Here is a 27,980-nt window from a genome sequence, read left to right on the forward strand (position 1 = left end):
AAACTGCCAAAATCCGGAGTTGGCATCAATCTTAGAAAAGTGTTTCGCTCCAGCGAGTTGTCCCAGCACGTGTTCTCCAATTGGCAAAGGATGCACTTCTCTTTTCACGTACTTGTTTAGCCCGGTCAAATCTACGCAGATGCGCACGTCTCCATTGGATTTTGCGACTATAACCATCCCAGAGCACCACTCTGTTGGCTCTTCCACGGGTTCTATTACTTGCATCTTGACCATTTCCTCAAGCTTCTCCTTTGTCTTGCCTAGCAAGGGAATGGCTACTCTCCGAGGCGTCATCAGTGCAAAAGGAACTGCGTCATCTCGTAGCTCAATTTTGTAAGCTTCTTTCACGTGTCCCAGCCCAGAAAAAAGTTTGGGAAACTCACTTTCCGGCTTGACGTCTCCAGTACGTAAAGTCGTAACATCGCAGACCTTTTGGACGATTCCCAGCTTCTCACTGGCATCTCTCGAAAGAAGAGCTTCATCCAAGTCGTTAACAACGTACAGGTCCGCTTTTGTGGACTTGGTTCTGTAGGTCATGTCTTTGGTGATCATTCCCAGCACGTCTAGTTCATGGCGACCGGGACCCTTTAGGATCTTTGTGGGCCTCTGCAGGGACGTCGCTGAAAAAGACGCTTTGTACGTCTCTGTCGGAATGACTGTCACGTCGGCGCCAGTGTCGACCTTGAAGACGATTGGCACCTCGCCAACTTGCACTGTCGCCGTCCACCGTTGACTGTTTTCGCATTCGATGACTCCAAGGAATGCGGTCTCTGTACTGGAAACTTGGTTCAGCGCTGCGGAGTTTCGGCATTGGCGGGCGTAATGTCCAATTATGCGACATCTGTTGCAAATCGCCTTTCGCGCCGGACACTGTTCTTTCGGATGCTGACTCTTGCCACAGCGTGAGCAGTGTCCAGTCGGTGCTTGAAACTGAGTAGAGTTGGGTACCGTCTTCTCGCCCACTCTTCCTCCACGATTGGCTTTTTTCGAAGGGGCCTTCTTTGATACGTAAAGGCGATCCACGTTGGTTCCACCGGACGTGTGAAGTCTGGTCTGTTGGTCTTTCACAACCTCAGACTGTCGCGTCATGTTTGTTGCTTTTTCAAGCGTCGAGTCTGGATCAAGCTGCAGTCTTTCAGAAAACTTGTGATCTTTAAGTCCCACCACTATCCTGTCTCGAATCATTTCGTCGTGGAGTGTGCCGAAGTTGCAGAACTTGGCAAGCTTGTGCAGATCTGTTATGAACTCTTCGACATTCTCTCCTTCTCTTTGACATCTCCGATGGAAAGTGGCTCGCTCATAAACAACATTCCGTCTCACGACAAAGTGGTTCTCAAAGGCTTGGAGCACGGCGCTGTAGTCTGTCATTTGCTGTTCAGGTAAACTGAGAGACAGCAGGATATCATCCGCTTTATCCCCCATGAAGTAGATGAGAGCATTCACCTGTTCTGTTCCTGGCTTCGCAGCGAGACCACTGACGACTCGAAATCGTTCGAAGCGGCGTTTCCACGACGTCCATTCTTCTGGGTTCGCAAAGGTGTACGGCTCGGGGGGTTGACACAAGAAGCTGGACGTGGCCATTGCTTGCGTAGCTCCTACTCCGGCAATATCGCCTTGGCGCACTTCTGACACCATGTGTTGTCAGGGCCTCAGGAACTCAGGACTCAACCAGCGTCCGTTTAGAATCAGCCATTTAATCCTCTGTCTCGAGCGCCCCTTCCTTTTCTTCATCGTCGTCTTTTCCGGCACACGCCTCGCGATGACTATAGCTCCTAGCAGGCTAGCACAGTCACCTCGGCACCGTGCAGCATCCAGTTATTTCTCTGAACAGTGGACACATGGTAGTAGATATTTATTACTTTTGGAGCTTTCTCTCAACACTCCCGAATAACTTCTCTGTGGTGGAGTTGTCTTTCTACCATGTTTAGTGGGCAAATGCATGATTTCTTTTTGAGGCAGTCGCCGTGAGCCTCGTGGAGAGATGTCACCCCGGCACCATTCAGCAATTAATTATTCCTCTCAAGAGTGGACACATGGTAATAGACGTTTATTATTTTTGGAGATTTTTCTCAACACCACTCCAAAATAACTTTTCCATCGTGGGTTTGTCTTTCTTGTATTATATTTGAAGTACGGCAAAGGCATAATTTCTCTTTCAGGCTGTCGCCGCGAGCCTCGTGGAGAGCAGTCAACTCGGCGCCGTTCAGCAACCAGTGATTCCTCTAAAGAGCGGACACATGGTAACAAACATTTATCACTTTTGGAGCTTTTTCTCGGAACATTTCCAGGATAGCTTTGCCTTTTTTGTGGTGATATTGCCTTAATTGTATATGCCGTAATGTACCGAGCAATCGCCCACTCAAAATTTGGAGATAATCGCGAAAACGGGGGGGGGGGGGGGGTGCTCGTTAGGTCATCAGTTCCACCTATATTTGTACTGCGCGTAATCTTTGCGATGCTACAATATTTGGGGGTGGGCGCTTAGTGTGAAATGGGCGGACGCCCGGTATTTTACGGTACTTTCTAATATGGTGCACACATGATTTTTCCATCAGATACTTGCCGTGCATTCCATAAAGAATCGTCGCCTCGTAGTCAAGCGAGCAAGTCACCATGGTTGGCGGGAACATGGTGAAAAATGTTTGTTTTTTGTTTGCTTGATTTGTTTATGGAAGACATGAACCTAACTTGTGCTTTAATGAGGGAACATGTTTACAAACCAGCATAGTCCAGGCTTCGTTTGGCTGATTTCACTGCTTTGCAAGTTATTATCTCGATTGCCCTTTGATATCTGCCCTACTGTGGTAATTCAGTGCTAGAAGAGCTTTGTTACACATCTCTCCTCTCCCGGGAAAAATTCCGTCTCTAGACAGTGGAGGGTTACTAACTGTAGGCGTTCATGGACACATAAGTTATTAGTATTAGTCTATTTGCAATATTTGGGACTAAGTTTGAACCTGTTTGCTGTGGATGTGCATTGTTAAACAGATCAGACTTGAACCGCAGTTTGCGCACAATTTCTTTGCCAGGAGGCTGTTTCATGTCCCCTTTGACTCCGAGACATCAGCAAGCAAGCCAAGAACACGGTAATAAATCCGATTTTTTGTAATATATTTCATTAAAAAAGCAAAAAAAAATCCCTCTTTGCTATTTGAACACACAGTATAGATCTTTATTTTACTGTTATGTTACATTGTTCAGATGGTGCTTCAAATCCTATTCAAGGATACTTTTGCCATTTCACAGGTGATCACATTTTGAAAGACTGGCAGCCTTACACTCAAGGCCCGAGTACATCAACATCCAGCCAGCAAATGAGTGGTGATGACACGCGATTTTTTTCTTAAGACTAGATACCTCTTGCTCTAACATGTTTGTCTGCTGAGGTCGCCTTACGTACAACTTTGTGTGCACTCGCTCTAGGCTTTATGATGCAAGTACTGAAGTCACTACACATCTTGAGACAAACCCACCAACTCCAACCTGAGCAGCTGATGATGATCATCGACATGTTACACCATGTAGATGGGCCACCCGCTGAAACTCTAAGCTTTGCACAGTTCGAGACCCTACAGGAATTCCTTGCCTTTGAGAAAGAGTTGACTGCATGCCAACAAAAAAGGGTCCAACTGGTTAGCTCATGTTTGAGATGCACTCTTTTTATAAGGATGATAAATCCATACTACTTTTTGTAGGGCCTCTGAGGCCTTCATACACCCTTCTGCAGTAGAGGCAACCCATTCCCACATCCAGCAAATTTAGATTTACTATCTTTGGTATTTTAATTCAAAAGCAGCAGATGCAGAAAATTGGGGGTGATGATGCGAAAGATAAAACTGCCAGAATTCTTCGCAAAATGCTGTGCCATGCAGTGGGGGCAGCCTTCACATGATATGGGACCAAGACAAAGGGAAAGTTCTCCAGTCTACAGTTCTGCAAGGTCATGTGTGGTATGTACTCATGCAGTGTAAAGGTATCATTCATGATTTTTACTTTGTGTGTGTGGAATGCTTATGAGAAACTCATTTACGATTTGTTAATTTCATTTCCTGTTGGTTCTAATTAATAAAAACATTTTATAAGACATGGTGCTGCAGCTAAGTAACACATCTGCTTCTGCTAGATTTTAACCCTAAAATATTTTACAGCTTGCATTACAGGGAACAAGCCAAAGGAGGTGGCTGTTGGTACCCTGAAGGCAGTGGCGTATCAACTTGTTTTTGAGTGGGGGGAGGGGGGCAAACCAACCCCCCCCCCCCCCCCTCCCCTCTGGGTCGCATAGTTTTACTAGGGATGGGCCGAACTTTTGCCGCATCTTGGGCTTCGGCGGAGCCGAACTCTTGCAGAACTTTTCTAAAGATTCGGCAAAAATACCGTTCATCATCATCATCATCATCATTTATTTTCCTTCAGGGCCCGTGGGGCATTACAAGGGGGTGGCAATAGAACAAAAACAAATAGAACAGTAAACACAATTATAACACTGTAAGCTAGCTAGGTAGGTTAGATAAAGAGAAGTTAATGGCTTCAACAAATTTAGTAGTATCACTAATAGAAACGATGTTATGAGGTAGTGAATTCCAATCCTCGACGGCCAATGGTAGTGCGGAAGTCTGGTGAGAAACAGTTGATGATCGAATTGGACGTAATTTACGTAGGTTATCTAGACGCGGGAAATACGATGGGGAGGTGAAAGCAGTGATTCTTTGAGGTAGATATTGCGATAAAAAATTCGATGGAGGAGAGGAAGTCGTGATACTCGGCAGCGAAGGGAAAGTGAATAAAGGTTAGCTGATTGGCGTTATCCTGATATGCTGGTATATGGTGAGTAGTTGTTATAAATAAAACGAAGGGCTCTGTTTTGGACGGATTCTAGATTATTTGCAAGGTAGGACTGCTACGGGGGGACCATATAAATGAGGCGTAGTCTAACTTCGATCTTATAAGAGTAGTATACGCTAGTCGTTTTACGGAGGGTGTAGCAAGTTTGAGGTTACGGCGCAAGTATCCGAGAGAACGGTTAGTATCAGAAATAACAGGAGTTATGTGAGTAGTCCATGATAGGTCAGAGGGGAGATGAACACCCAGGTATTTATATGCTGAGCATGCTATTACTTGAGTGTTAGTGAGGTAATTCAAAAACGGTCTGGAACGCGAACTGCGGGAAAATGATAGGGATCTACATTTATTGAAGTTTCACGTCATCTGCCATTTTTCACACCAATGGATTACAGATTCAGGGTCTTCCTGGACAGCATGATGATCATGGTATAAAAGAATGGGTCGGTAAATGACACAATCGTCGGCGAAAGGGCTTACAGAAGGACCTATATTAAGCTGGAGATCATTACTACAGATTAGGAACAGATGGGGGCCAAATACGGTTCCCTGGGGGACACGTGACGTTACGGTAGAGTTGGGAGATTTTACGTTGTTAACGGAGAAATATTGCTTACGGCTAATTAGAAATTCATAAATCCACTTAACAAGAGAGGGATGAATATTAATAGCGTTAAGCGTTGTAAAAAACGTTGGTGTGGTACTTCGTCGAATGCTTTGACGAAGTCAATGAAAATGGCGTAGGTCTGAATATTTGAATCGAAGCTTGAATAAATATCAATAAGGAAAGCGGTTAGCTGGGTTTCACAAGAGTAAGATTTTCGAAATCCGTGCTGATGTTCAAAAAGAGGGTTATGAGAGTCAAGAAAGTTTATTATATTTGAGTAAAGTATATGCTCCATGAGCTTAGATGGAACACTGGCGAGAGAAATGGGGCGGTAATTACTTATTAGTTGGCGATCACCAGTTTTGTGAACAGGTATTAGGTTAGCTATTTTCCTGACTTAACGTTGATATTTAATTGTTTCTCACAAAAAAAGGTTTAGGTTTTTTTTCTTAACTTAAATACAACATGTAGTGCCTATTGACACAGTTATTACTAAATGAGGTAATATTCTGCAAGATAATAGACCCCCGCAGGGGGCACCTGTGAAAGCAGGTGTTTGGAGAGTGGCGTCTCCACGGACCCCGAGCCCCGCAGGGGGCACCTGCACCTTAGGTGCTAGGTGCTTGGTGAGTAGCGTCACCACGGACCCCAGCCACATAGACGACACCACAGACCCTGAGTAAAAAGTGGCTAAGACCCACCCACGCCTGGCTGTGCGTGGCGAGCCCGTGTCCGGGGAGAAGGGCATCCTGGTGGTTGAGCCGAGCCCGGGGTAGGTTTGGACCCTTCGGGGCCCCCCGGGTGGGGCAATACACCACTTCGGCCCCCGCTTCTCGTAGACGGGAGTCCTGGTAAGGCCCGGCCAGGATGATTCAGTCTAGTCGCCTTTTCTTCTACTATCCCCTCCGATCTTTCACTTTTACCTGTCCTGTTTCCTTGATTTCTTTCTCATTTCTCTTGCTCCTTTTTCTCCTTTCTTTGGCGGCAAGGGCTAACCTTGGGTGGCGACAGATACCTTTCTTGAACCACACTTGGTTATAGTTACTGGGTAGCACTGGTAGTGTAGCATACCCAGCCAAGCCATACTTGCTATGGGGTGCTACCTACCCCCTTGTTGGGCTCGGTGGTGGGCGGTGCGCCACAGTTTCTGAAAACCTCCCCACTTTTATGGGTTCCAAGTCAAACCAACCTGATCGGCCTCTGAAAAGAGGCCGCACCGAAGTTATCATCCCAGACAAGACTCCATGTTTTCGTTCCAATTACCCAAAGTTTTTGGTCATTCACTCCAAAAGTGACAAACAGCTCTCAAAATTATCACCCTTCCTTGTTGCAAAAATACTGGAAAGTGTTGTGGGAAAGAGCTTCAAAGCCAAAAAAATGTCTTCTGGCGACCTTCTGGTAGAAATTGAAACCAGCATGCAGAGTGCGGCCCTCCTTGCACTGAGTACAATCTCCGACCATAAGATGTCAGTCACGCCACATCGCACACTAAATACGATCCAGGGAGTAATCTCCGAGGAGGACCTTCTAGAGACAACAGACACTGAAATTGCTGAAGGTCTTTCTGACCAAGGAGTCATGGCCGCAAGACGTATCTGCATGCGACGTGACGGGCAGGAAATAAGAACAAAACACATCGTTCTAACATTTAAAGCCGCCACACTTCCTGAAGCTGTCAAGGCCGGATACCTCCACTGCAGGGTTCGGCCGTATATCCCTAACCCCCGAAGATGCTTTCAGTGTCAGAGGTACGGACATGGCTCCCAGAACTGTCGCGGGAAAGCCACATGTGCGAAATGCAGTAAAACTGATCATAAGACAGACTCTTGCACAAACAGCGCACACTGCGCAAACTGCAATGAGGCCCACCCGGCATACTACAGATCATGTAGAGTATGGAAAGATGAGAAAGAAATACTGACTCTAAAAGTAAAAGAAAACTTGTCATACCTGGAGGCACGCCGTCGTTTTGCTTTCTTGCGAAAGGGCGGCTACGCGCAGGTGGTGCAGCGGGGACATGCACCACTGAAGGTTGCAGTGGCTACCCAGACGTCCTTTCTGGACTACCGGAAGCCACTGCAGTCCCCCACGCCCAAGCTTAAAATCGAGCTGCCCGGGCGTGCAGTATCGGCTGGGGGGTCTACTGCCTCCTCCAGCCAGACAACCACCCCTCCCGCTCTCACGGGACAGCAGTCTGTCCCAGTTAGTGGGGAGGGAGTACAGACGGCATCCCCTTCACAGGTTGGGTCAGCAACGGCCAAGCCTGTCCGTAGCCCGCGATCCCCTTCAAGGGAGAGGGGCCCACGCTCTCACGAGAAGACATCCTCATCCAAGGAGCGGCATAGTTCCTGTGCCACTCCAACACCCAAAGGGCAGGAACAGGAGGTCTCTGGTGCCTCCCTGACTGGCACCTCCACTGCCCCTTTGGCTGGAGGTGGACGTGGTCGACGGCTGGCTCCTCGTGGCCAGAGCCTTTCCATACCATCTGGGAAGGTCTCGCCACAGGACCCAGAACCTATGGATGAATGTAACCAAGCCTCCTCTTATGCGTCTGACACAGACGACATGGAGTGGCAGACTCCCAAGGCCCGCCATAAAAGTAAAAAACAAGTAACACCCCCGAAGTAAGAATCTCCAACACATGGGTGCAACATTTCTCCAATGGAATTGCAGGGGATTACTTACTAACCTCGACGATGTTGAATATCTTCTGCAGGAACACAAACCTGCAGCCCTGTGTTTACAAGAAACACATTTAAATGCCACACATACCAACTTCCTCCGAAATTTTACTGTCTTTCGGAAGGACCGCCTAAATGCTACCATTTCATCTGGAGGAGTGGCGATAGTAGTTCCAAGGCTGGCTGCTTGTATGGCCATACCCTTGCACACTCCTTTAGAAGCAGTGGCAGTGCGTGTTCTAGTACATAAAGCCATTTCTGTTTGTTCAATATATTTATCACCCTCACAAGCTGTAACAAGTGCAGAACTTCACTCTCTTTTAGATCAACTTCCAAAGCCCTTTCTTTTGATGGGGGATTTTAATGCCCACAATACCCTTTGGGGTGGGAATCTAACTGATGTTCGCGGGAAAATAATCGAATCGGTTTTAACTTCTCGAAGCCTTTGCCTTTTTAATACTGGTACTTCAACTTATTTTAGCGCCTCATCCTTATCATCGACTTCCATCGACCTCTCCATTGGTAGTGCCTCGTTGCTGCTTGACTTCTCATGGAGTGTAGATCAGAATCCCTATATGGCAGCGATCACTTTCCCATTGTTTTAAAAAGCACAGTCTCTTTTAAGTCATTACAAACTCGAACTCCGCGTTGGAAGTTGGAAAAGGCTGACTGGGCCACTTTTAAAAAGGAGTCAGAGTTGCATCTAGATACATTAGCTAGCTTAGATGTTAATGAAGCCTGTGAAGTTGTGACTAATGTAATTGTCCAAGCAGCACAGTGCTCTATTCCAAAAACGTCAGGACGCTTACCATCAAAACCAAAGCCTTGGTGGAATGAGGAGTGTAGCCTAGCTCGTAAGCGGCAAAACTGTGCATGGGCAATAGTGCGCCGTTACCCAACAGTTGAAAATGTCATTAAGTTTAAAAAGCTACGTGCTAAGGCCCGCAATGTAAGACGCCAATCTAAAAAAACCACGTGGATGTCGTATGCTTCTTCAGTCAACAGTTCCACAGGCATAAAAGTCGTGTGGGACAGGGTTCATAGAATTAGAGGGGATTACCGTGCATTTGCTATCCCTCTCTTCACATTGGATGGCAGCAGTGTTCCCACACTAAAACAGCAGGCAAATATTCTAGGTGAACACTTCAAGTCTGTCTCGGGATCTGAGCATTATTCAGACACCTTTCTAAAAAAAAGTGACAGCCGTTTACAACTCCCTGTAACACCGAATTAGAGCGCAGCTCTTGAGGAGGAGGAGGGAAGGGTACTGGGGGGGGGGGGGTCAAGTGACCTTGGGTGGGGGTCACGTGACCTAGGGGGGTCACGTGACCTAGGGGCGTCACGTGACGATGCCGATGCCGATGACGTCATCAGTAACGATGACGATGCGGATACCGATGACGTCATCAGTGATGATGACAAACGATGCGGATGCCGGTGACGTCATCAGTGATGATGACGATGCGAATGCCGGTGACGTCATCAGTGATGATGACGATGACGATGCGGATGCCGGTGACGTCAGTGACGTCACTGATAACGTCATCAGCGATGATGACGATGACGATGCAGATGCCGGTGACGTCATCAGCGATGATGACGATGACGATGCGGATGCCGGTGACGTCATCAGTGACGTCACTGATGACGTCATCAGCGATGATGACGATGCGGATGCCGGTGACGTCATCAGTGACGTCACTGATAACGTCATCAGCGATGATGACGATGACGATGCAGATGCCGGTGACGTCATCAGCGATGATGACGATGACGATGCGGATGCCGGTGACGTCATCAGTGACGTCACTGATGACGTCATCAGCGATGATGACGATGCGGATGCCGGTGACGTCATCAGTGACGTCACTGATGACGTCATCAGCGATGATGACAATGACGATGCGGATGCCGGTGACGTCATCAGTGATGATGACGATGACGATGCGGATGCCGGTGACGTCATCAGTGATGATGACGATGCGGATGCCGGTGACGTCATCAGTGACGTCACTGATGACGTCATCAGCGGTGATGACGATGACGATGCGGATGTCGGTGACGTCATCAGTGATGATGACGATGACGATGCGGATGCCGGTGACGTTATCAGCGACGTCACTGATGACGTCATCGGCACTTGGGGTGTCACGTGGCCTTGGGGGTCACGTGACCCTGGGGAAGGGGTCACGTGACCTTGGGGAGTCACGTGACCCCCGATGACCCTTGGGGAGGGGTCACGTGACCTTGGGATGACCTTGGGGGTCATGACCTTGGTTACGCCGACGGCGACGGCGACGCCGCTCAAGCCGGGAACGGGCCCCTAAGAGCTGCGCTCTAATACAAGGCTGCCAAAGAGAAAGTACCAATAAAATGTACCGGTGGTTCTAACGAGGCTTATAATCAACCATTTACCCTTGTGGAACTAATGATTGCCCTTGACAAGGGAAAGAACTCGTCCCCGGGACCAGACCTTATTCATTACAGTATGCTTCAGCATTTACATCCTGCAACATTAGATACCATCCTATTGTTTTTTAACTCTGTATGGAGCAGTGGAACTTATCCCATTTTCTGGAAAAGGGCAATTGTGGTTCCTTTGCTAAAGCCTGGAAAGGATCCATCATTACCCTCCAGCTACAGACCAATTGGACTCACCAGTTCCATGGGAAAAACGTTTGAACGAATGGTGACATCTAGATTGGTGTATTTTTTAGAGCAGGAAAACTTCTTCGACAAATTTCAATGTGGGTATAGGACAGGGCGATCAACTGTTGATCACCTTGTTCGCCTAGAAAAAACGGTCAGGGATGCCTTTGTTAACAGACAACATTGTCTATCTGTGTTTTTCGATATTGAGAAGGCATATGATACACTGTTAGCAAAAATAACACGCCCAGACGTGTAAACCGTTGTCCCATAGCGGACACGTCGAAACGTGTTCGTTTTACACGAGGCCATCTGTGTTTTTCGTCTACACAAGAGTTGCTGTGTAAACTTAACACGCTACACCGTGTCTGCTTTCCGCAAAACCGTTTCGAGCGTGTTCCTTATGAAGCATGGCGGCCAGCGGCCGAGAACAGGCGAGAGACGAGCCCAGCGAGCCGCGCGCCTTTCAGCCGAATTGAAAGCACACAGGGCGCGTTAGTTCTCGTTCGATGTCTTTTTTACACAGTAAAGTCTCCAAGCGGGGGACGTAGCTACTTGCAAAGGTACGTACGTGTGTTGTCGGCGGTCGGCGGCGTCAATAGCTTCAACGAGCCGCTTGACAAAAAAAAGAAAAGACGAATGCCAAACTCACATGGATAAATAACTTGAGCAAACTATTTAGAATCGGGCGGTAACTTGCGCCACCTATCGAGATTTCTAGCAGCCTGTTTTTTTAAAAAGAGACGAGTCTGTTAACACTGGGAACGACCACGGCCACACAGCAACCCTACATACAAGGAGGTTAGAAATATTAGGAGGGGGCACGTTGCAATATTGGTGAAGCCTAGTCATAAAAAGTTTAAACGATTTTGTGCCCAGCGTGACCGCAGATCTGTCTAACGATTGGTGCGCGTGACATGTCACATGCGAGATGGATGGTTGATTGTAGGAGGGTCCTTGCAGGCTTGCGCGCGCTCCGTCCGGTAGGTTTTATCAGATCGAAGGCTAGGTTGTGGTGTATTCTAGTACACCATAGCTAGACGAAGGCTAGCTACGGTCACGTGGTGTGGTGAGAGTAAGGAGGAAAATGCGAAAGATGCGAAAATGCGTCAAGGGAGCATGGCTTGCGGAGGCTACGCGGCTGACGTCATGCCCTCTCCTACCCTTCTATTCTCCATGCCCTACATACAACACAGGCAACACAGCACACAGCTACACGGCACCGACATATACACAAACACAACAACCGACACAACGCCCGACACTTCCTACTCGATATCCATTCTCCCCGCGGCGCATATAAGCTTGACATGTGCGGGTGAGCTCCTTGGTCACTGACCATTACAGATTTATAGAAGAATACACAAAACACGGCGCAATGGACAGCCGTGTGTTAGAACTGTTTGCACTTAAAAAGTATGGAGGCAAAATCTATAATGCTAGTCCGTTGCAATAAATACTGATATGTTAACAATAAATCTTAAACCGGTCATGAAAAAGTTCAAATTTTTGTTATTTTCTTGCTTGACCAGTGTTATGAGCAGTCCGACTAGCATGAATCAGATAGAAAAACAAATTATTGAGATTTTGTCATTACGTATACAATAATAAATGAAAATGATCCTTGCGCAAAGCATTTTTTATATATTTTTGTGAAGGACATCCGGACATCCGCCCAACACTTCACTTCCGCTAGTTGCAGCAGTTGCAGTACGGGAGCAGACGCCTTCACTTTTGGGGCGTTTTGATGCAGTTTGTTGTCGTATGTCGTGTCGGTGTCGAGAAGAGCGGTGGGGCTTGGGAGTTTGTGACCGGTGTTATTCGTGAACACTGGTGTGGGGCGCTGATGCGTCTTTTTTTTATACTGCCACCACCCCGAACTTTGAAGATACACGGGCCCGTAGCAGTGTATTATGCTGAATCGCGAGCTCCTTCTCTGTTGACGTCGCTTTCCTGGTACCACTCGTGGATACTGCAAGCGTTTAAACAGTGTGCACCGTCTCGCCTACATCCCCGGTGACGTACTCGACCTGTTGAAACTTATTGCTTCCGTCATTTTAGAGTACGCAAGGCAGATATCTCGTTGTTCTGGTTTCGGTTATAAAAGCAAGGCAAAACGCTCGTAGTTTCCGCCCTCAGTACACGTTGGACATCTTCCACACTTTGACACCGGATAACTGAATGAACGAGGATTTACATTCACTTCCGAGGTTACTCTCGCCGCTTCCTCACCGTTGAGCAGCAGGATGAGCTGGCGACAAGCCGCGGATGAAAGGCTGGAGCATCAACAGCCCAAGCGCACTCGGTGCCGATGCGGGCGACGCGGGTTTCTGTCAACCGGGAGGCCAGCACAAACCGTGACCATTCCAGCTCTTCGTCATGACACGGTGTTGCAGAGAGCAGGGTAAAATACAGCTACACGGATCACCGAAGCAAACGACTGCTATCTTAAATCTTGGCTTGTGATTGCGCCTTTGTAGTAGATCATCTTATTCGTTTTGCTGGAGAGACGCAAACGACGGGCGTAACAAAATCGCTTGCATATTCCGCATATCTCACAAAAGCATTTACCCTGTCACCTTGCGAAAAGCGCGAAACACGGAGTCCGCACCGTCCTAGCTTCCCGTTTTTTACCTGCTTTAGAGCAGTTTGTACCTGCTAGTAGATATGCCTACTGAAACTGAAACAGGGCAGTGCCAGAGAGAAAGAGACAAAGTGGAGAAAGCTTGCTCGCTCTCTAATTTCTCAACTCTCAAGTGATTGTACCATAATAAATGCACCAACGCGTCTTCCAAAATAAAGAAAGAGCACTACGTTCACAACATAAAAAATGGTCTCAGTACATGCATCTGTGGGCAGGTAGGAAACCTTGCCCTTATTTATTCACGCCGCATGATTGCCGCAACAAACTCGTTGCAGGACCGAATCATACTCGAGCGGTGTGCGTCACTATGCAAACGCAGTCCAACACGAAGCATAAAAAACGGCAGATTTAAGACAACAATCCGGAGTCCATTATTCAATTAAAACAACGTAATTTTGTTGAAAACGCCCGCTGCTTCTTACTCACGGTATGTGTCGGGATACTTCCACAGTTCGAAACGGAACGAGGGAAGATTTACTTTTAAAAACGCTCGCTGCGTCCTCCCGGACCAGCTGGACCGGATCAGCTGACGACGACGGGACTGTACCCGTTGAACCTCCACCACACAACAAACAATTTGCGCTCCGTGTTAAAAGCGTGGTTCAAACAGACCCGGAATACAAAGCACCGCACCACACACGACGAATGTTTCAGCTCTTTTTCGCATCGCCGGGTTGCACCAAACAGAACGAGATCGCCGAAGTCAACGCCGCGCTGTCGTGAACCTTGGCTTGTGGTTGCGAACTCGTGGACCCTGTGACTCCCTTCGCTTTCAAAGCACACACGACGATTATGAATGCTACTTTCCGTCTTCCAGGAACATCACAGGGGCACTTCTCCGGTCACGTCTTCACTATGTGCTCGCAAACTCCGAAGCTCTATGCGAAGCTTCTCGCGTCCCGTCAAACCAAAACAGTAGCGACGCCATGCGTACTTGCCAGATTTTCTCCGGTCAAACAAAAACAACGAAAGCCAACCGGCGCTTGCTTCCAGCGTACATCGGCGTTGCGCTTGCGCCGTGGCCAGATCGCCAGATGCTTGCAGTTGAAGGTTGAAGCAAAAACGAAACCAACTGCAATGTCACGTGTTCACATCGAGGACACGCTTTTTATATCCATTTTAACTGTTTGGAACGAATAATTAGACCCATAACTTTAGTTATCAGGACCCCTAAACTAAACACAAACATGGGCGACATGAAGCAAGCCGCATTGCCATCGACCAGAAGATGGCGGCGAGCCCGGTGAGCGTGGGTTTTGCCAACGTCCTGCGACATGGCGCAATTGCTTTTGGTGCATATCTGTCTCCGAGACATGTTTCTTTCCGCGGCATTTGTCTCGACGGTCCTTTCTAAGTGTGTCCCCAAGCGTTCCGGTGCTTCGATAGCCGGCAATGCCGCGGTCGTCGACGGGGGCGATGCGTGTTTTCGAGGTCGGCTACACGGTTATGCGTGTATGACCGAACCAAAACACGTTTTTTACAACCTCGCATGATTTCTGAACGAATTATCCGTTACTCATCGTGTAAATTTATGGTAATTTGTGTAAATGGCGTGTTTTTCACCCCAAATATTCGCCAAATACACGGGACTTGCTAACAGTGTACCACATGGCGGTACGGAATTTTAAGGGATTTAGTTTCAGCTGGAATTTGTGGGAAAATGCTAGCTCTTATCAAGAGCTTCCTCGATGAGCGCTCGTTCCAGGTAAGGTTGGGCACGACGCTTTCTGAAACGTTTGTCCAGGAGAATGGTGTTCCCCAAGGGTGGGTGCTGAGTGTTATTTTGTTTCTGATCAAAATGAACTCTCTTAGACAGGTTCTTCCCCGATCTCTCTCCTGTGCACTTTATGTTGATGATGTGCAAATATCCTGCTCTTCGTGTAATTCAGCTATCTGTGAACGCCAAGTTCAACTAGGTATTAATGGAATGACACGTTGGGCAGATGAGAATGGTTTCCGATTTTCAGCAGAAAAAACAGTCTGTGTTCTGTTTTCTCTTCGGAGGGGTATCATTACAGAACCCACTCTAACTTTGGGAGGTCAGACCCTAAACGTACATCCTGAGCATAAATTTTTAGGGGTTATTTTTGATAAGAAACTTAGCTTCCGTAGTCACATCTTGCAACTAAAAAAGAAATGCCTGTTAGCATTGAATATTTTAAAAGTTCTTTCGCACAAGCCCTGGGGTAGTGACAGAAGGTGCCTGCTGGGTTTGTATCAGTGCCTTGTTCGATCGAAATTAGATTATGGTTGCATGGTGTACGGCTCGGCACGGCCGTCTTTTCTTCGGATCTTGGATCCTGTCCACCACCTGGGACTACGACTTGCAACGGGGGCTTTCCGGACCTCTCCAGTTCCCAGTCTCTACGCTGAATCTAATGAATACTCTCTCGGAAAAAGACGTCTGTTCTTGGGGTTTCAATATCATTTAAGAGTTCGCTCTATGACTCGACATCCTGCACTCGAAGTGTTTCTGGACACGCGGTATGAAAGGACGTACCAGAACAAACCTTCTGTTATACCTCCTTTTTCTCTGCGCCTTAAATCCGAGGCCAAGAATTTTGATAGACTTATCGAGCCCGGTAGCAGTGTTTACCAGCCCAGTTGCACCCTGGAACTGTCACGATCTTTCTAGAACGTGGACGAAGGGGGCCGAAGAACCCGCCGAGGAGAGACGACACGCAGCCTGGTTGAGGGTGGACGATGACTGACCGGAGCAGTGTGTGCTCGACGGCGTTTATTGGGGCGCGATGAACAATGTTGCCCGCCGAGCCAGGCGGCCGCAGACGGGCGGACTGGAGGGGGGCGCTACATACTTGTTACACTCCTCCCCCCCAGTTTGTTTCTCTAAAAACAAAATACATGAAAAAAAACACACACGGCCGACACCAACTCGGCGTCTGCTCATGCAAAGTCCCGGCCTGTCGACGATGAAGGTCACCCTGGCGAGTAGCGGTCAGGTGGCCTCCTCTGCCGTGCACTCCGCCTGGGCACTGGTGTCGACGGGCCAGGTGTGGCAACGCCGGGCGCTGCCTGTACCGGTCGCGCTCCACCCGGTGGAGCTGCAGGGACCGGATTGGGGAGTGGCACCGGTCCAACTGGTGCCACAGGAGTGGCGACGCTTGTCGCCTCCGGGGTGGATGGCGCTCCGCCGGCCGCTACTGGTGGTGTTGGGCCCCCTGCAGGCTGGTCCTCTGAAGCGACGACCGAGGGTGGAAGCCAGGTCCCGAGGCGAGGCCTGACATGGTCGGCGTGCCGGTGCCAGGTGGTCCCGTCGGGCATGCGGACGAGCAGCGATGAGGCACTCGCTGGTGAAACCACACGCCCGGCAGACCAGGGTGGGCCAGGACGGAAGTTCCTGGCGTACACCGACGCTCCCGGCTCCGGCAAAGGCCCGGGACGGCACCCTCGGTCAGCAGCCAGCTTCTGCTTCAGCTGCTTCAGGAGCGCCGAGGACCGGAGGTCTGGGTGCAAGACGTCCAGGGGGGTCTTGACCATCCGGCCCAGCAGAAGCTCGCAGGGGGCACGGCCAGTGACCTCATGCGGTGTGGTCCGGTACTGGAACAGTACCCGGGCCACCTGCGTTCGGAAATCCCCGGGCTGGCTCTTCTTGAGCTTGTCCTTGATGGTCTGGACCACTCGCTCGGCCGCACCATTGGAAGCGGGGTGGTACGGCGGAACCAGCATCCGGCGGATTCCATTCCTCTGCAGCCAGTCCAGGTACTCGGCGCTGGCGAAAGCGGGACCATTATCAGACACGATAATGTCCGGCAATCCCTGCGCCGCGAAGACCTGCCGCAGAGCCGCAATGGTCGCGCTTGCCGAGGGACTGGTGACTGGCAGTGCCTCCACCCACTTCGAGAAGGCGTCCACTACCACCAGGAAGTAGTGGCCCTTGAAGGGTCCCGCATAGTCCACGTGCAAGCGGGACCACGGCCTCTGTGGGAACGGCCAGGGGGTGATCTCCAAGTGGCGCGAGGCTCGCTGGTTCTCCTGGCAGACCTGGCAGCCTTGCACCTGGTGCACGATGTCCTGGTCCAAGCCAGGCCACCAAACGTGCGACCGTGCCACCATCTTGGTCTTTTCGATGCCAGGATGCCCCGCGTGCAGCAGCTGCAGCACCTTGGCCCGCAGACTTTGTGGAATCACCACCCTGGAACCCCACAGGAGGCAGCCCTGCTCCAAGCTCAGCTCTGCGGTCTTGTGGCTGAACGCCTGGTGACGCAGCTCCTCCCCTCGGGCAACCGCCTTGACCACCTGGGACAGCACCGGGTCCCGGCTGGTCGCCTGCGCCACCGCAGTCCTGGTCAGCACCCCCGGGTAGGCCCGCTCCAGCAGGAAAACGTCAGCTGGCTCTGGAACGGCAGCAGGCACCTCCGGCAGGGGCAGGCGGCTCAGGGCGTCAGCAGGTCCCAGGTCCTTCCCAGGGCGGTAGACCAGCTTGTACCTGTAGGCTGCCAGCGTCAAGGCCCAGCGTACCACACGAGGCGATGCTTGCACTGGGACCGCCTTGTCAGGTCCCAGCAGCCCCAGCAGCGGCTTGTGGTCCGTGACTGCCTCGAACTGCCGGCCCCACAGGTACTGATGGAAGCGCTGGACCCCGAAGATGAGGGCCAAGCCTTCCCTGTCGAGCTGGCTGTAGCGTTGCTCCGCCGCATGGAGACGACGAGAAGCAAACGCCACAGGGCGTTCCTGACCATCCTGACCCCGGTGCGACAGGACGGCTCCTACCCCGTACGGCGACGCATCCACAGTGAGGACTACAGGCTTGGCCGGGTCGAAGTGCACCAGCACTGGAGCCTTAACGACCAGCTCCTTGCTGCGCTGGAAGGCCAAGTCCTGCTCCTTCTTCCAGGCCCACTGCTGCCCATCACGAAGTAGGCGATGCAGCGGCTCTAGATGCGTCGAAAGGTTGGGCAGGAACCTCCTGTAGAAGTTGATGAGGCCGAGGTAGCTCTGAAGCTCCTTCTTGCTCTTGGGCTTCGGCGCCTTGAGCACGGCCTCAATCTTGCGGGGTGCCGGGGCCAGGCCAGCCTGGGAGATGATGTGTCCCAGGTACTCCACGCTGGGGGTCAGGAACACGCACTTGTCCAGCCTCAGCTTGAGACCGGCGTCCTGTAGTAGTGTCAGGACTTTGCGCAGGTTCTGCAGGTGGTCCCCGTCGTCGGTACCGGTAACCAGGATGTCGTCCAAGTACACCGCCACGTGCCTCATGCCCCTGAAGAGGTTGTCCATCTCCCTCTGGAAGATGGCTGGGCTGAGGCCACGCCGAACGGTAGGCGCGTGTACTGGAAGAGCCCCATGGTAGTCGAAATGGTGACATACTTCCGGGCGGCATCCTGGAGCACCAGCTGCTGGTAGGCATCTCGGAGGTCGAGCTTGGTGAACTTCTGTCCCCCGGACAGAGCTGACCAGAGATCTTCTACCCGAGGCAGCGGGTACTTTTCGACGGTAGCGACGGGGTTGATGGTGACCTTGAAGTCCCCGCAGATCCTGACGCGGCCGTCTCGCTTGAGGACTGGGACAATTGGTGCAGCCCACTCGGAAGACTTGACGGGCACCAGGATTCCCTCTCGCTGCAGCCGTTGCAGCTCCTGGGTGACCCCGTCCTTCAGGGCGAACGGCAGCGGACGCGGCTTGAAGAATCGAGGCCGGGTTCCCTCGGGTATGTGGATGCCGACCGTCGTGCCGGCGAAGGTGCCCACCCCCGGCTGGAACAGGGACTGGAAGTCGGTCAGGAGGCTCGGGACGTCTTGCACCACGTGCAGCGCAGCTTCTTGGTACTCCGGCAGCCGAACACCCAGCGAGTGAATCCAGTTTCGGCCCAGCAGCGTCGGCGACGACCCCTTGGTTAAGTAAAGGGGAAGGATTGCCTCCCTGTCGCCAAGGCGAACGCTGACTTGGGCCCGACCCTGGACCTGGGAAAGCTGCCCGGAGTAGCTGCGCAGCATGACGTCTGACGCCTCGATGGACACGCCGGGGAAGGTCCGCTTGAACAGCTTCCCGGGCATGACCGACACGCTGGCCCCTGTGTCCAGCTCCATGGTGATGGGGTGGCCGCAGATTTCGACTGACACCAAGTAAGGTGGCACGGACGAAGAAGGCTTACTCGTCTGCCACACGTCGAAAATCTGCGGGTCGTCGGCCACGACGTGGACCCTGGCTGAAGACGAACCCGGGCCTGGTGCCGCTCGTCCCCGCCGCGTTCTCTTGCGACGACCACCCTGGCCGCGGGCTTGGCTGGAACCCGGGCTTGAACCAGGCTGCTGCTGCTGCTGCTGCTGCTGGCCGCCGCTCGTCCTCCCCCCTCGGCAGACACGTGCGAGGTGCCCAGTTCTCCCGCACGTGAAACATTGTGCTTGGACGAACTGGCACTGTGAGGGGGAGTGGGCAGCACCGCAGCGGCTGCAGGCACCGCTCCTTGCCGCCATCTTGTGCACCGCCGCTTCCGTCGACGGTGAGCCGGCCGCACGCGCTATCTCGCTGGCGTCCTTCGCTGCTGCTTCCATCGCCAGCGCTGCCTTCACCGCGTCGTCCAGCGAGGGGTCGGGGAGCTCCAGGAGTCGCGTCTGCATGGCAGGGTTGTTGATGCCGCAGACGAACCGGTCCCGGAGTAGCGAGTCCAACTGGTCGCCGAAGGCGCAGGTGCTCGCTAACCCTCGTAGCGCAGCGACGAACTGCCCGAGGGTCTCCCCGTCCTGGCGGCTCCGGTTGTTGAAGCGGAACCGCTCCATAAGCGTGGACGGCGCCGGGCTGAAGTGCGAGCGCAGCGTGGCGAGCAGCTCACCCAGCGATTTGACGTGCGGCGTGGCCGGCTTGAGGAGGTCGAGAAGGAGGCTGAAGACGCGGGTCCCGCAGCTGGCCAGGAAGATGTCCCGTTGTTTCACCTCGGGCGTGTCGTTCGCCCGGAAGAACACGTGGACCTGTTCTTCGTAGACCGGCCAGGCGGACCCATCTCCCTCGAACGGCTCGAGCCTCCCGTACAGCGGCATGGCGACAGGAGCGGGCGGCGGTGTTGAGACTCTCTCGGCGGCGTGGGCCGAACCGTGCACGTTGGTAGCCTCCAGTGCCACGGTTCCTCGTCGCCAGTGTCACGATCTTTCTAGAACGTGGACGAAGGGGGCCGAAGCACCCGCCGAGGAGAGACGACACGCAGCCTGGTTGAGGGTGGACGATGACTGACCGGAGCAGTGTGTGCTCGACGGCGTTTATTGGGGCGCGATGAACAATGTTGCCCGCCGAGCCAGGCGGCCGCAGACGGGCGGACTGGGGGGGGCGCTACATACTTGTTACAGGAACATCACAGCTATTCCAATTAATTTTTCTCTTTCCAAGTATGACAAGAAGAATGTACCAGCAGAAGATCTTAGGCAAGAGTTCTTCCAAATCTCTGAAAACTACAAAACCTTTGTACAGTTTTACACGGATGGAACGAAGGGGAGCAACAGTGTAGGATGTGCTGTAGTCGGGCCGTCATGCAGTATTGTAACGCGGCTCAGCAACCAAGCCACCATCTTTTCTGCAGAGTCATATGCCCTACTGGTAGCTGTGGACACTATCATCAAAAGAAATATCAAGGCTGCCATAATTTTCTCAGATTCCCTCAGTGCACTCCGTGCACTTGCATCCCTAGATAGATCAAAAGATGCTTTTATTCTGAAAATACGTAACAAGATTGTAGCTGCCACAAACTCCAACATCACCATTAATGTCTGTGGGGTCCCTAGCCACGTCGGTATAGTCGGAAATGAGGAGGCCGATAAAGCCGCTAGAACATGTCGGGACATGGACACAGAGGTTACCTGCATCCCATACCTGGATTACAGGGCATCATTGAAAAAGTCGATTAAAAAGAAGTGGCAGGAGGAATGGGACACTGAAGTCCATAGTAAGCTCCATTGCGTGAAACCTCTTCTTTCTGAGTGGGCCAGTTGCCGACATAACGAGCGCTTTTATGAAGTTGTTCTCTGTCGCCTGAGAATTGGTCACACTCAACTCACACATGGCTTCCTTCTGCGAGCAGAAGATGCTCCAATGTGTGAAGAATGTGATGAAACACTCTCCGTCTTGCACATTCTCATTCAATGTCCGAAATATCATGAGGAGCGTCGCACCAACTTTTCCCGGTTTTTTAAAGAACAGATCCCATTCCACCCAGCCCTTTTGCTGGGAGAGGAGCCTCTTGTTCCTCATAACCAAGTTTTTAACTTCCTAAACAGCATTGGCCTATTACAGCACATTTAAGTTAGTGAATTTTCTTTGGATCGTCTGCATTTCATGAAAGATTTTAAACTCTCATATCATACCTCACCTTTAACTAAATAGCACACCAGTTTTTTCTTCTACCATTGTTCTGGCGCACTATGGCCTTAGCAGCCGCTGCGCCATTAAAACCCAAAATCAATCAATCAAGATAATAGACCAATCTCAGTAAGCGTTCGGCGCATGCGTGACGCCGCCATAACTTTATTTCACAGGAGGCAGACGGACGTGCATGCGAGAGCTCGTGCCGTCTCGTGCTCCACACGCGTAGAGCTCCGGCGGGGTTGTTGCACGTGCAGAAGGACTAATGTTCCCTCGATGCATTGCGGCAGCGGTGGCGTAGTCAAACTGGCTGGTGACATCGGTCTATTGTATCGGCGTCGCTTTTGAGTGTTTACTTGCAATTTTATTGTCTGCTTCCAGAAAGTGGCGTGACAACGAGGTTGGGTAGTAGCCGGCGCAGTCACGAATCACACCACCAGAGTTTTGATTTTGAGACTTCATCAGCGCACGCCTGCAAGCGTGTTTACATTGCTTAAATAAAGGCAATCACTGCGTTCTTACTTTCTCTGGGAATCGCCGTTTCGTGCGCGAAAACGAATGCGACGGTTGCGGAGCCTTCACTGGAAGAGATAACAATATTGTAAATATGCATGTTTTTCGACTTAAGTCGCTTGACGTCAGCTTTGCAGGAAAGTGTGCGTTCCATATTCGCAACCCTTTTTAACCTTTAAAATTCCGATTTCTGGTGTTAGGGCACACACGGACGTTTAGGAATATGGGGAGAGTTAGGAACGTCAGATGTGCAACGTCGAGCATTATAGTTCTGTTTAGTTTTATGTAGATACATGAAAATCGCGAAATAGCGCGAACTATTGAAACATTTCTTTATTTCCATCAACGATGGGGGAAAACCAAAGGAAAAAAGCTGCTATTTGCAGCTTGACCGGCCCTTTGGTACCCCTACAAGGCAAGCAACACTAACACAGAAAAAGAAAGAAAAAAAAACAAAAAAACAATAGAAGGTATGTTTTAAGTATTATACAATGCAAGAGATATCATTTCTGCCCACTGACATAACATCAATTCCTAATGATGCGATATGATTTAGTAGCTCGGGAAGTGAATGTTTAATTCTTTGACGTCCAAAGTTAGTTTGTGATTGTGGTATATGCCATGGATGTATCTGACGTGTTTGACGAATGGAATCGTGCAAATGAAGGTCCGCAATAGCGAGAAAAGTATCATATTTACCTTTCATGGCAGACTGGAATGTTAATATTAATCGTTGTGGATACATTTTTGAAACGTCAAGTATGGAGTACTCCATACTTGACGTTGGAGTACTTGACGTTTCAAGTACTCCATACTTGACGTTTCAAGTACTCCATACTTGAAACGTCAAGTATGGAGTAACAGTGGCAAGGATGGAGAGGTTGAAGAGACATTAGCTATGGCTCGTAGAGCTTTTTTTTGCAATATTCGAAGCAAGTTTAAGTTCGTTGTGCCGGTAGACCCCCACACTAGGTGCGCGTAGCATAAGATGGGATAGAATAGTGATTTAAAAAGTTGAATTTTGACACTTGTGGGTAAAATGTTTCTATATTTATTTAACACACCCACTATTCTAGAAAGTTTAGTGCGAACGTGTCTAATATGGTCGTTCCAAGACATGTTATAAGAAAAAAATACACCAAGAGTTTTTACATTTTCAACATATTGAATAATATCAGTGCCATATTTCAGAAGAGAGGATGAGGTTGCTTGAGTTCTGGAATGTAGTTGGAATATTATAGCCTTGCTCTTGCTAGCATTTATATGAAGGGAATTGTTTATGCACCAGGTTTTTAATTTTGAAAGGACATTATTTGTTTTGCTGATAAGACGTTCACTATTTGAATCAGAAATGATCATACTTGTATCATCTGCATAAATAATAAAATCTACATCAGAGTCAATAGCAACTATATCGTTTATATAAAAAAGAAATAAAAGGGGACCTAGAATGCTTCCTTGGGGAACACCGCAATTAATGTTAAGCAAAGAGGACCTATGCTCGTTTATGGAAACATATTGGCAACGGTTCTCAAAATATGACCTTAACAATGAAAATGAAACTCCCCGAAAGCCATACGAAAATAGCTTGTCTAAAAGTATACCATGGTTGATGCAATCAAACGCTTTACTAAAGTCAAGGAAAACGCCAATCGTTGTTAACTTTTTTTCTAAAGTATCTAAAATAATTTCTTTTTGGTGCAAAAGGGCAGACTCGGTAGACCTAAATTTTCTAAACCCAAACTGAGATTCTATTAATACATTATGATGATCTGAGAAATTTGTGATCCTTGAGTGCATAAGCTTTTCTAAGGCTTTTGAAAAAATAGGAAGAATGGATATTGGACGATAGTTCCCCATACTATTTCTATCTCCTGCCTTAAACAGTACTGTTACTTTTGCTGTTTTCATGCCTGTGGGAAACACACCCGACGAAAGAGCAAGGTTATAAATATGTGTTAAACAAGGCACAATGAGGTCGACAACAAATTTCACGGGTTTAATGTTTATACTATCAGCATCGCAACTGTGATTGTTGCGTAAATTATTTATCGTCGAAAAAACTTCATATTCATCGGTAGGATAAAAAAATATAGTATCACAAACTCTAGGTATATTTTGTGCTGCATCACTGCAGTAGGTACTAGACCCAACGTTCACAAAATAACGATTAAAAGCATCTGATAGTTCAGAACCGCACTTTTCCATCCCATCAATAACTAATTTTTCTATTCTATCATTGTTAGTATTTTTGCCCAAGAGAGCATTAAGTCTTTTCCAAAGCAAGTCAGGATGCTTCATACATTCAAAATCAAAAAGTTGGTTATAATAGTTTCGCTTTGCACGCCTCAAATCTGCGTTCAGGTGGTTTCTCAGTAACTTAAATTCTGCTAGTTTGACCAAGTCTCGCGATTTTAAAAATGCTTTATATAAGCGATCTTTGGCACGCATTGATTTTAAGTGATCTTTAGTAACCCAGGGTTTCCGGGCACGTCTATCGGTTCTAACCAATCTTAATGGAAATGAGGACGTATAAATACTTTTAAAAACCTCAATAAATTTGTCGTAAGCTTTATTTATATCCTTTATGCCTATTATACTGCTCCAGTTCGCGCTCTCAACGTTTCTTCTAAACGCCTGCAACGTTTTTTCGTTAATGCTTCTAATGTATCTGGTGGGTTGAAGTTTATTGACCTTCGTTTTAGCTGTAGCGTTATGTTTATGAATCAGCATGAATATGGGCAAATGATCACTCAAATCTAAACACATTACTCCAGCAGTAATATTTGAGCTATCGTGATTGGTAATAAACATGTCAAGCAAGGAGGAACATGACGCTGTTATACGCGTGGGAAGAGATATGACATTCTGAAGATTATGTGCAGACAGTAATAAAGATAACTCCGACTGATTACGTGATAGATCAAGAAAATCAATATTTAGGTCGCCTCCAAGGATGAAATTGCATTTAACTTCAGTCATAGAGCTAAACAACTTTTCTAGAAATTCAAAGAACTGGGACACATTTCCATTTGGTGGGCGGTAAACAACACAATACACTTCAAGGTTTTTACGTATGCATAGTACTTCATAATGATCTGTAATGGCTGAGTATTCGGATACAATCTCAAAACCTGTGTTTGATATCAAGATGGATACACCACCACCACGGTTTTGTTTGCGGTTCAGATAAAAGTGTTCATATCCCGGTAAAAGAAAAACATCGCTGTCATCGCTGTACCAGGTTTCAGTGAGCATGATGATATCGAACATTGGTTCAAACGTGTTAAAAAGTAAAAAGAGGTCATCGGTTTTAGATCGCGCTGACCTAACGTTAAGGTGAAAAAATTTGAGACATTTCTTATCAGTTTTTCCAAACAACGCATTCACTTCGTGAGGGTGGTAAAAGCAATTTTGCACCGCCATCGAGAATTATGAAGTTATACAAAAATACAGCAGTCATCGAAATATTCTACGCTAATTCCTAATTTTTTCAACATCACCCAGGCAAATAATTTTAAGTACATCTGACGTCGTATCTTTACGCGCAAATATTTTGCCACCAGAGCACCACACAAACTTCCACCCAACCCTTCTTTTCTGCGCGATAGCCGTTCCCAGCAGTTTTTTGTTCAAGCCTGTCAAGTGTTCGTTTACATAAACCGGTGACTCGGCTCCGCCAAACTCGAGGGATGCAGTAGTGATCCGTTTTTTTTTTTTTGGCCTTTTCCAAAATTGTGTTCCTTTTTGAGCGCTGGACGAAGCGAACAATTATGTTCTTTTGATCTGGCATAAAAGTGGCGACGCGGTGGCAGATGTCAATGTCCGCATCCGCCACTGGTTCATCAAGAAGGGCGCCGATTCTCTTGATAACATCAGTCACATCGCCCTCGCTTGGTACCCCCCTTGATTTCGAGATTGTTCGATCTTTGGTACTGCTCTAATTCTTCTACTCTGGCGCCTAGCCTGCAGTTTTCAGCATCGAGTTCCTGGTTCCGTTTCGTAAGGTCTAGTATTTCTTTAAAAAGCAATAGTATTCTGTTTTGGCACAAACTACTTGTGAGCCGGAAATAGCATTGTTATAATAATAGTAATATTAATAATAATAATAATAATAATAATAATTTTATTTGCACAAACTGGAAGGGGCCCATGTGGTGGTTTGCGGCCCGGGCTAGGCAGATAGGTGAAAACCCTTACGCAGAGCGCCTGCCAGCCCGCCACATGTGAAAAAACAAAACCGATGTATAAATGTACAGAATATACACACTACAGAAAGTGCGAAAAGAGGAAAGAAAAGAAGGGGGGAAACATGTATCACATTATGACGAGGATGCCACCTACATCTCATACATTCTGGCAAGCTCTCGTGACTCTGCCCCGTTTGACGGCAGTGGACTGCGCACACTGAGCGTAATTGTCAGTTGTCAGTCAATGTTTCAACTACCACGTTTCATTAATGGAAACGTCAACTGAAAATCACGTTATCCAGAATGCACCACATCATTTGTCACTTGCGCAGTGGACTGCGTGAATTACTAGTCGATCTTCCGTTCTTCAGGCCGAAAGTATTGATGAGAACAACACTCGCGAAAGCTCACAAACGCACAGTTGCTGTGTCGCCTACTCCACACCTCGCCGTAACCGCTGGTTGTACTAAACTGTACGATGGTAACCGCGCGACTGCGCGGCGTCCATTTGCGATCCATGCCCCCGTCGCGTTCGTGCGCGCGCGAACATTTGCCGAATTTTCGCCGAATTTTCACCGAACTTTTCTTCTAAATTTCGGAATGTACGGAACTTTGCCGAATTTGAAGTTCGGCAGGTTCGGTACATCACTTACTTTTACGGCACAGGTGATAGACCCCCTAGCAACGACGCTCACGCCAGATTAGCTGCTCGGCAACGCGAGGGAACTTAACTTTCGGATTCGGACAGCGCCGTGTATATAACTTGCTCTTCCCCCTCCACCCGCCTGCGTTCACGGCGCTTTGCGGCGACAGTGTGCGGCTGTTAATTACAAAACTATTAACCCACTGCCCCCCCCCCCCTCCCCCTTCTACCCCCGTACACGCCGCTTTGTAGCCGGCAACACAAACCCCGCTGTCGATATAGTGCAGCGATGTTTCGTCGACAACATTTTTTTGTGCTAATCGTAAAAAATAAATGTCGTAAATATCGCCAAATGCCTCAACAAAACAAAATGTTCGAAAAAAAAAAAAGATGCCCACACCGTGGATAGAACCTGGGTCTGCTACGTATGAGGCAGACATCTTACAACTAAGCTACGCTACCGCTTCGGAAACTCGCATTGTAACCACTGCCTATGTTGACGGCGGCAGCGCCTATCTCCACGAACCAGCCAATCCGGCGAGCGCCGTTGCTAGAGTTTGTATCGCCTGCGCGTTAAAAATATGCCCCCGCAAGTCGGGGGGCGTTGCCCTTGGTATTCCTTGGGCGCCGCCGGCCAGTCTTTGCCCTGCCCAGTGGTGACCATTTCAGGGGGGGGGGGGGGGGGAGGGGAAACGTGCCTTGCCCCCCACTCTGAGAACTAAGGGGCTGGGGGGGGGGGGGGCAAGCGCCCCTCTTGCCCCCCCCCCCCCCCCCCCCGGTTGGTACGCCCATGCCTGAAGGAAGTTGAAGCCACTGCAATGTCATGGCTGCACCTTGCCCTGGAGAGGCTTCAAAAGCAGTGCAATAAGTAAGCTTATTCATTTGCGTTCAGCTGAGGTTGCAATGTTAA

The 27,980-nt window shown here is 49.2% G+C and overlaps 1 pseudogene; it reads left to right on the plus strand.

The window, feature by feature from the left end:
• The first annotated feature begins 3,040 nt into the window (after positions 1 to 3,040).
• Positions 3,041 to 27,980, plus strand: LOC120841106 (annotated as a pseudogene).

Source organism: Ixodes scapularis, unplaced genomic scaffold (genome assembly GCF_016920785.2).
Source record: "Ixodes scapularis isolate PalLabHiFi unplaced genomic scaffold, ASM1692078v2 PGA_scaffold5__190_contigs__length_132052651, whole genome shotgun sequence".
NCBI lineage: Eukaryota > Metazoa > Arthropoda > Arachnida > Ixodida > Ixodidae > Ixodes > Ixodes scapularis.